This window comes from Equus przewalskii, chromosome 18 (assembly GCF_037783145.1).
Source record: "Equus przewalskii isolate Varuska chromosome 18, EquPr2, whole genome shotgun sequence".
Classification (NCBI taxonomy): Eukaryota; Metazoa; Chordata; class Mammalia; order Perissodactyla; family Equidae; genus Equus; species Equus przewalskii.
In genome coordinates, this window is record NC_091848.1 from 24,832,839 (window position 1) to 24,842,370 (window position 9,532).

The following is a 9,532-nucleotide window of genomic DNA, read 5'->3' on the forward strand; positions in this document are numbered from 1 at the left end:
TGGAGAGAGACCCTGCGTTCCTGGCCAGTGGGAGATGTGGGTCATTTAGGCTCCCCTCTCACCCAGAGCTAGTTCATCAGGGGGTCATACTGACTCCTTCCCAGGAATGCTCCAACAGCCTCACTGCTGCCCCAGAGTCCAAGTCCCGTCCCTCTTTGCTTGGAAATCCAGTTTGTTTCCCCACCAGTTCTCTCCCTCTCTTCTCGCCACAGCTCCCCTTGACAGGGCAGGACTAGAGCCTCAATCCCACCTGTGGCGCTCCCTCAGGGTGGGTCTGGGCCCCAGGATGTACAGACCTCTCATAAGAATGGGGGGGGGGGCTGCTTTTGGGAAGGGGCTGGAAAAGGCTGGGGTGAAAGAGCTGGAATGAAGAGAGTCCCAGTGTGGTAGAGACCGAGGTAGTCTTGAGTGAGTGGCTGTGTGCAGTGGCCTGTGAACTAGAGCCCACCAGTGTGCCTGTCAACATTAAGATGAGAGAGGGTTAAGACTCTGCTGGGGTTCAGAGTGATTTGTACCTCCCCCAGGATTCTAGACCTGTGTGTTTTCTAGTGAACTAAAACTGGAAAGCCCAGAAAGTGATGTGTTCCAAGGGCTGGGCTCAATGCAGAAAGTCCTTTGGACCAAAGATATTGGCAAGGGGTGAAGGATTCAGATCCAATGACCCTTCACTGACAGCCTACCATGGACCCAGCACTGTGATAGGCACTTGTTCATATTTAATCCCATTTAATCCTCACCGCAGTCTCATAAAGCAATGAAACTCAGAGAGGTTGGGTAACTGGCTGGAGGTCACAAAGCTGGTAAGTGACAGCACTAAGATTCAAACCCAGGCCTCCAAATTCCAAAGTGGTTTGTTTTAAGAACATCTTTTGACTTTGTTAATTTATGGATGTGATGTGGAGACTTCCATGAAAGAGTCAAATATTTGGGAAGCCGAAGATTCAAGGGAGGGAGTGCCCGATATTTTTGTAGAAGAAGACTGCCCCTGCCATGGAGTCAGATTTCCCTGCCAGCTCTGCCTTGTCCCAGGACACATATTCTCTGCTGTGCATTTGGTTTTGTCAGTGCTCTGTGGAACTGCATTTTCAAGGACTCCGTCACTCCCCAAGCATACAAATGTCTCTCCTTCATTTTCCCTGTTAAGCAGATTTAAAGAATGAACTAAGATTCCTGGCCACCATTAATTTCACAGCCTACAATTATTTGCATCCCTTTTTTTGCTTGAGTCATTTTAAAAAGCCCTTATGATTCCTTTAATCCCCTTTGGTAGAGCGATTCCATTCTCTTCTCTCTCAATCCCCTCTCTCCTGAATGTCCCCCACTCCCCACCCCCACCACGGAAAGCTTTAAATAATGCAGCAAATTCTTGTTTCATTTCCTTTTCTCTGTTTCCAGATGGATTTTTCTCCCCAGAACATCCCTGGGAATCATTTCTGTCAGACGCTTCACTGGATGTCCCCTGGTCTCTACCCTCATCCGTCCCCTTCCACTCTCCCCACCAAGCCCCCCTCCGAAATTGCAATTTGCTATTTTAATTATAGTTTCTCTTGCCACACTTGAGGGTTTTTTCCCTTTGCAGCCCTCTACCTCCTTTAGATTTTAATCCTTTCTTCCACTGCAGAGAATTCATTAAGATTTCTAGATTCCTCTGAATTTGCTTCCTTAGCGGTGAATACTTCTTCTTAGTCTATGCATCATTCTGATTGTTCAGCGGCTGAATGAATCTGCTGAGCAGAGGGGCCAGTGTGCCCTGTGTGAACGAGCGGCCCCATCCAAGTGCAGAGCGAATCACCGCTCTGGAGATGGCATGTCCCTGGGCCTATCTGGTCGCTGCAGTCCTAAGGCTGACTGTCTCCAAGACCGGACAGTGATCCCAGGGCAGCTGGCCACGTGCCTCTGCCTCCTGGCCAGCTGGTGAGAGCCCCAGGGACGGTTTCTCTTTGGATTCCATACATTGCTCCTTGCAGGCTGGGACAGGCTGGCCTTGACCACAAACCATCTGGGTCACCCGCAGCTGTTTCCCAGGTGCCTGCTGGGCCCGTGGGCTGCGGCTGCAGCTGGAAATGAGTCTGGACAGGAAGTGAATGGGGAAGTAACATGTGTGACTAGGAAGCTGATGAGGGCCTCCCTTCGAGGGAAAGACAGGAAAGCAGTTCTCCAATGCACTCTAGGCATAGAGGCTGAGCTACTCATCACCGAGAGGAACTACTTGAATGCTACCACCTATCCTGTTTGGGCTCACAAATCTGTCACCCTTCTGTCCTTCAGGCAGGTATGTAGGTCAGCACTAGTGAAGGGCATTTACAGTGGGAGCATGTACACTTCGACTTTGAGCCCGGCTCGATCAGAAACATGGGGTGCTCCAGGATAACCTAAAAGTCCCTGGGAAAGTGATGTGATACACTTCTAGCTGTGTAACCTGGGGTGGGTCACTTTACCCCCTGAAACTCGGGGCTGATGTGACACAATGTCCAAGAAAAGCCACTAATGGGCAACACTGACTTTCTTACACAGGCGAGGACGTTTCCTACCTAATTCTTAAAGGGATTTGAGGCAAGAGACCCAGCTGGAAAATAGACAAAGGAAAAATGATTTTGAGTCCATAAAGCATAAGATAAGGTCTGAGACTGTCTGCAGTGGATGTAAAGGGAGTAAAGAGGAGGGAGGGCCGGTGAAGCCAGGTGAGTAGGGAGAACACAGGGGCCGGGGCCCGGGAGGACCTGGTGCAGGACCAGCGGGAAAAGCTGAAGGAGCAGGTGGGGCGGTGCACTCCTAGTGAACTCGCCTTCTAGTCCCAGGGGTTTCCGTGTTGGGAAAGAGCAGGCTCAGACTTTCTAAGACATTGGGAATACCAAATAAGATGGTAGAAAATGAGGCAGATAAATGGTCCAAAAAGTTGGGGTCATATCACTCTGTAAAAAATTCTGGCACCTTCTAGGTGTGCTTTGGATATAATGCTTTTACGTACTGAGGGTTTGTTTGTGAGCATGCCTCTGACACTTCCTGTCATGGTTCAAGGGCAGCAGCAATGCCAAGGGGAGGCTTAGAGAGGTGTGTTTTGCCCTTCTTGTCTTCATTAATTATTCCCCCAAAAAACACTAAGTAAAAATAATGTTTTTTGACATGGGCAGATGTCTTCCTAATTGTATGTAAAATGTGAACGAACACCAGCCCCTTTAGAAAAATTGCTATTTTCATTGATGTGTGAAGAATCAGCTGAGTGCACACCACAGCTTTGAGAGAGGTCCCCAGTCCCTGCTGTTTCTAAGTCTCCCCAGGTGAAAGTCTGGAGTCCCCGTTCCAGGGGCACTCGGTGATGCACTGGAGTGAGGGCCAGCTGGAAGAAGGAGAAGCTCTGAGCGCTCTGGGGCCATGAGGGATGAGTTGATGACATAGTAGGGACTTTGAACAGGCTGGGTTCAGGAAAGGCAGGGGGTATACTTCCTACGGGGAGGAGGGCACAGTAAAAGATGGAGGCTGGAGAGAGTCTGGCCATTCAGGGAGCTGTAGGGGTTGGTCTGTTGAAAGGGAGGGTGTCTGGAAAGCAGAAGCAGGAGGTGAGGTTGGAGGAACTGTGGTGCTAGATCCAAGGAGGATCTTGAGTGCTGGGTGAAGGAGGCAGGTCTGTGTTCTTGAGCAAGACACTCCATTGAATGCTTCCAAGCTCGGGAAAGCTGGGGGCAAAAGTCAGATCTTAGGAACATTGGTCACATGTAGGATAACCTGGAGGGTGGGGGCCGGCCAGGGAGGCTGGTGGGGAAGCTTCGGTTCTGAGTCCAGCATGAGAAGCAAGGGCCGGGACTAGCATGTATGACATAGAAACGAAAGGAGTGAATAATAAGTGAAATAGAAAAGATATGACAATTGGAAGGGGACAGCCGGAGATGGGGAGGATTTGAAAGTTAGGAGGAGAAAGATGCCCTGGGAGCAGGCGACATGGGTACTTTATATTCCCAGATGAGTTCCCAGGAGGGGGCTAGTTGGTTAGGCCAGTCACTTCGGTCCAGGCCTTGCTAACGCATGCACCAGAGCAGCAGAGATTTTCCACAAACTTTCCCCAGGAACCGGCAGACCGAGGCAAGTAGGGGTTAAAACGGGTTGCAAATAAACCAAAGATTAATCCTCAACGGTACTTAATGCAGGGTAAAATGTGATAAATTATTCACATCGTACAGTGTAATAAGCAGGTTGAGTCTGTGGCACTCGGCCTCTTGAGCTGTATTTTACACTTAGGTCCTCCTCTTATTCCTCTTATTTAATCATTTTCAGAACACCTGACTGAACTAGCTCTTTCAGGTCCCATTTTTTTCCCCTGCAAAAATAAATTAGATCATACATTCATCTCATGACATTCTGACATTTGCCATATTCTCACATTAAAATAAAGATGATTGGAAAGAAAAGAGCTCAGTAATTAGGCACAGGAGGAAGCTGAAACGCACTTTTCCTAAGGTTACCCCTTCCGGCCTCCGTGGAAGAAGCAGGTCTGTTCCACAGAGAGCCTTCAGAAAGCTCCTTTGCATATGGGATACTCCCAATTTGTGGTTAATCAGAGAGAATTAAGTCTGTTTCTTTAGAGTTGACAGGATTCTCTCTCCTGTGGAGTGGGTGTCTGGGGAGAGGTTCTCATAGCCCTCTGGGGTGTCTGTAAAAGGTATTATCATGAATGGGGCTTTTGTAGCCAAGAGCCTCCCACTCATGGGCATCCTTTCCATGGCTCCAGTCCATGGCAGCTAATTGCCCTGAACAACGGTGAATTTGCTCTACCTTCCTCCCCAGAGACTGTGAGTAGAAGGTTCTGGGGCAGAGACCATTTCTATTGTAGATCTGCTGTCTGTGGGACCTAAAGTCAGTGGGGAAGTGCTAAGAAGCCATATGAAGGGGAGGAGGGTAAATTAAGACACTGCTGAGACAGGGCAGAGAGCACAGAAGCATGGCGGGGAGAGCTAGCCAGGAGGTGGTGGACTAAAGAACCAAGTTCAAGGGAAGAAATGGCCCCCGAAGAAAGGCAGGCTGAGGTGGAACTGAGGGGGACAGGGAATGGCCAGGACTGGGAATGAAGCTTCGGGAGAGAGAATTAGGGCTCTCAGAAAGAAAAAGGAACCAGAAAGGAGGGACATAGGAAGATCAACAGAGAAAGAGTGCCAGGAATAGCGTGGGAGGCGGTCTCCACCCCCAGCCGTTCTGATGAACCAAGCTGAGGGTAATTTAACTGAGGTGTCATCTGCTCTTAACCCGAATCTGCTTCTTTCTGTATAAAGCAGGACACAGACACACACGTATATATAGTTTCTGATTTCTTTATTGCATTACTGACTGTAAAACGCTTGGCAAACTCAGACTGCTTACTTCTCTCCCCCTCCTGCCATGTTCTGGCTATACCCTCTCCATCACTTCAACAGCCAGCCAAGCAGGGCACTTTTGATGTTTAATTATAAATACAAGACAGATAGGGACTATTAGGGTCTGCAAAATGCTAACAAAGTGGTGGGCTCTTTGTGTCTCAAAAATGGGGTTTCGGTTCCCTGGGCAGCCCATTCAGCATATCCAGTGAGATGTGACAGTGGCCCTGGCCAGGAGTTGTTTCTAAGGGAGGGGGCTGGCATAGATAGGAGCGACTGGGGCGTAGTGCCGGGAGCATTTCCTCGCAAAGGGAAGAGCTGTCAACAAATGTTTAGAAGCAAGTTTCTTAGGGATATTCAGGAACAACTACAGAAATTCCAGATTTGGGGTGCGGGGGGAGAGGTGATTCATATGTACTATATTATATAAGAAATTCAGAGAGAGAGAGACAAGCAGGCCACATTTCCCAAGGGCTATGAAAATCTGAAAACACTCTGATTTCCACGTGGAGGTGAGAGGCACCTGATGTTCCATGGTGGTGTATACCAAGGGAGTCAGAATGACTGAAGGAAGAAACCCAGCACATCTCTGGGGAGGTTGGGAGGTAAACCCAGAGCTAAGGGAGCGTCAGCCTGCAGCCCGCGCTGAAGCTGCTCAGAGCCGAGAAGGGTGCAGGGTCTGTGTGCTGCCAGCTGGGACCCCCCACAGCCCTGCTTCCGGCTTCCTAAGCAGGTTCGTGGGAGCTTCCCTACTGATGCTACTTAGTAGATGGTGAGCCCGGATGTCAGCACCAGGCTCTGGAATGTTGCCTGTCCACCATCAGCATGGAAGGGAGCCCTCCTGCCCAGACTCCCTCTGGCAAGCCAGTGCTGAGGGCAGCCAGTGGCCATGTGGAAGCCTGGGAAGACACATCCTCAGCCCTGAAGGCAGAGGGGCTGCCAGGCCACCTTGGCACACAAACAGTGCAGCAGAGCTGTCAGCTGGAAGACAAAAGTTTGCAGCATTTCCTTGCAGTTTAAACCTTCTGAATGTCTAACTGAAGGTTGGTCTTTACTTCATTTGGTCAATTAAATGGAATCAATTTCTATTCAGCTCACATTTAAAGACTGGTCCTCAAGGAGCCCCTGGTCCAGTGAGTCCAGATGAGTGAACCCAACATCTCGTATTGAGATAAGGGCATAACAGAAGTTTTGAACAAGGTACAGAAATGGCATAGAAGAGGGAAAAAGTGATTTATTTGAGGGATAAATAATAAAAAACCAGCAAACACTTATTAAGTATTTATCATGTTCCAGACACAGTGCTAGGGCCTTCCATCAATTAACTCCCTTAATGATCAGAAAAACCCAATAAAGTAGGTTCTGTTATTCTCATTTTACAGAAGAGGGAGCAGAAGCACAGAGGGTTTAGAAAAGTGATGCAAATTTACATAGCTTGTAAGTGGGAAAGCAGGATTCGATGCCACTACATTCAACTGCCTTTCTAAGATATTAAGTGAAAAAGGAGTTCACCTGGGAGAGAAGGTGGAGGAAAGCATTGCAGGCAGAGGGAAGAGCATATACAAAGCATGGAGGTGTGAGATCACACGGCACGTCCTGAGAAGGATACATAGCCCAGTTTTATGGAGGTAAGAAGTGTAAGCGCAGGAAGGAGTGGAACGTGAAGGTGGAGGGGAAGGCAGCGGGCAGAGCATGTGGGGTCTGAGAGCTTAGACTTCACCCTCTTGTGGTGAGGCACCTTTGAAGGGTTCTTAGAGGGAGAGTCACAGAGTCAGATATACTTTTAAGGAAGACCACTCTGGCTGCAGGATGCATTGGGTGACAGGCGCAGAGGAAGAGTTGGGAGGCTATTGCAATGGTGAGCAAGTGACATGATGAAGACCTGAACTCAGGCAGAGAAAGGGGGCATCGTTTTGAAAAAATTTTTAGAAGACTGAATCAGTAATTCAGTCAGTAGTTGACTGAATGTGGGGGTAAAGGAGTGAGAAGTGGCAAGGATGAGTCCTAGGTTTCTGGCTTGGGAGCTGCTATGGTCACCAGTTAGGGTAGGAAAAGCAGGTTTGTGGGAGGCTGAAGGTAGGGAGCCAATTTTGGACATGCCGCTTTGGGGGTGCCTGAGTGACTCCCAGGTACGTAGACAGCAGCAGGCAACTGGATACACAGATCTGGATGGCCCTTGGCCACCGTTCCATCTTCTCTGCCCCACCCTGCAGACAGCTCCTCATTAGGAGCACAACGACAGGAAACATTAGAAGATGGAATCTGGAGTTGGCAAGGCTGAGCGTGATTAATGCAGAAGAAATGAAGTCAGTATTGGATGGCAACAAACTCAGAGTCTGTTAGACACAGCAGAAAGTGATCAAAGAGGAGGGGATAAAGGTGGTAATGGATGCTCAGAATATTCACTCCCGTAGACAGTCGGAATTCTTAAGTGATTTGAAGAGAGAAGAGTTCAATAAAGGCATCACTATCTTTTATTTTTACTGTCAACTCTTAGTTCAATACGATGAAATTTGTTGAACAATCATTATATTCATTGAGCCAACATTTATGAAACACCTACTGTGTGTCAGGCAGTTTTATAAGAGCTGAGGACATAGCAGTAAACATACAAAACTCCCTACCTTACCTGAGCTTACCTTAGCTTACCTACCTTAGCTTACCTTCTGGTGAGGCAGGGTGGGGAGACAAATGATAAACAAACAAACAAAATATCTATAATATTTGGGTATCAACTAACTAATACAGCATCTTCATGCAGGAGAGGAACAGGCCACTCCTCTGGGCTGAGGCAACCCTGTGCCCAGGCACACAGCTTGGCAAGCAGAGCCTGGGCCTGCTCTTGCTCCTTCAGCCAGGCATCCAACCCGCACAACTGTACATGGCAGCCCTATATAGAAAGCCAATTGTACCCTGGAGAAAAATAGAACAAGATAAGGGAGACAGGTGGTAAATGGGAAAGGATGTTGCAATTAAGAAAATGAGAAGGACTCAATGAGAAAATGACATTTGATCAAAAACTTGAAAGGGATGAGTAAGCAAGCCGCGTGGTTCTCTGGGGGAAGGGCATTCACAAGCAGGGGGAACAGACAGTGCAAAGGCTTGAGAAGGAGCATGCCTGGCACATCTGAGAAACAGCAAGGGGGCCTTCGGGAGCAGGGGGTGGCTGGAGGAAGGAGAACAAGGGGGAAAAGAGTGGCAGATTGGATCTGGAAGGCAGCTGGGGGCCAGATATTGCCGTGTAGACCATTGTAAGGACTTTGGCCTTCGCTCTGAGCGACATGGGAAGACTTTGAAGGATTTTGAGCAGAGGAGGGGCATGATTTGACTCATTTTTTAATGAGCTCCATCTGACTGCTGGGTTGAACATACAGTGCAGGAGGGAAGAGTGGAAGCAGGGGACCATCGAGGAAGCTACTGCAACGACCAAGGTGATAGGTGATGGCAGCTCAGACTAGGGAGGCAGCTGTGAAGGGGAGGCGAGTGGTCAGATTCTGGTTATATTTTGTGAAGCCAGCAGAATTTGCTGATGGATTGGATACGGGGTCGGAGAGAAGAATGACTCCAAGGTTTCTGACCCGAGCCATGGAAGAATAGAGTTGCCATTTGCTGAGAAAGAGACGGCTGTGGGAGGCAACATGATTGGGCATAATGTCCAAAATTTTAATTTGAGCGCTGACTTGAATGTGCAAAACGGCCCTCCCTCGTAATAGGCCCTGACGTTTGCAACAACCTTACAGAGGAGAAAACTGAGAGCCAGAATAGCTTGCTTGAATCCTGCCCAGCTAATAAGTGACAGAAGTAGGATTCAGATGGATCTGTGTGACTCTAACACCCATGCTCTTTGCTCCACACCGCACTGTCTCAAAGAGTTCCTTCCCCACCAAGGGACGGGAGAGAAACTAGACCAGGAGCCGCGCAGGAGCCGAGGCTGGATCTCATTCACCTCTGTATCCCCGGTGTCGGGATTCGGTTGGAGGAACCAGTAAGTAGTACTCCCCGTCTCGGCTCGATTTGGGGACCTATTGAGAGACAGACATGAGAGTAATGCAGATAGAAAGATTGGCTTTATCCTAGAGAACGTTGAGGTGGAAGGTGAGGCTTGAACGCCCAGCCACAGCGGGCTTCCTGATGTTACTCCCCTGAGCCTGGCTGGCAGAGCTTGACCCTACAGGCCTCTTCATGGAACG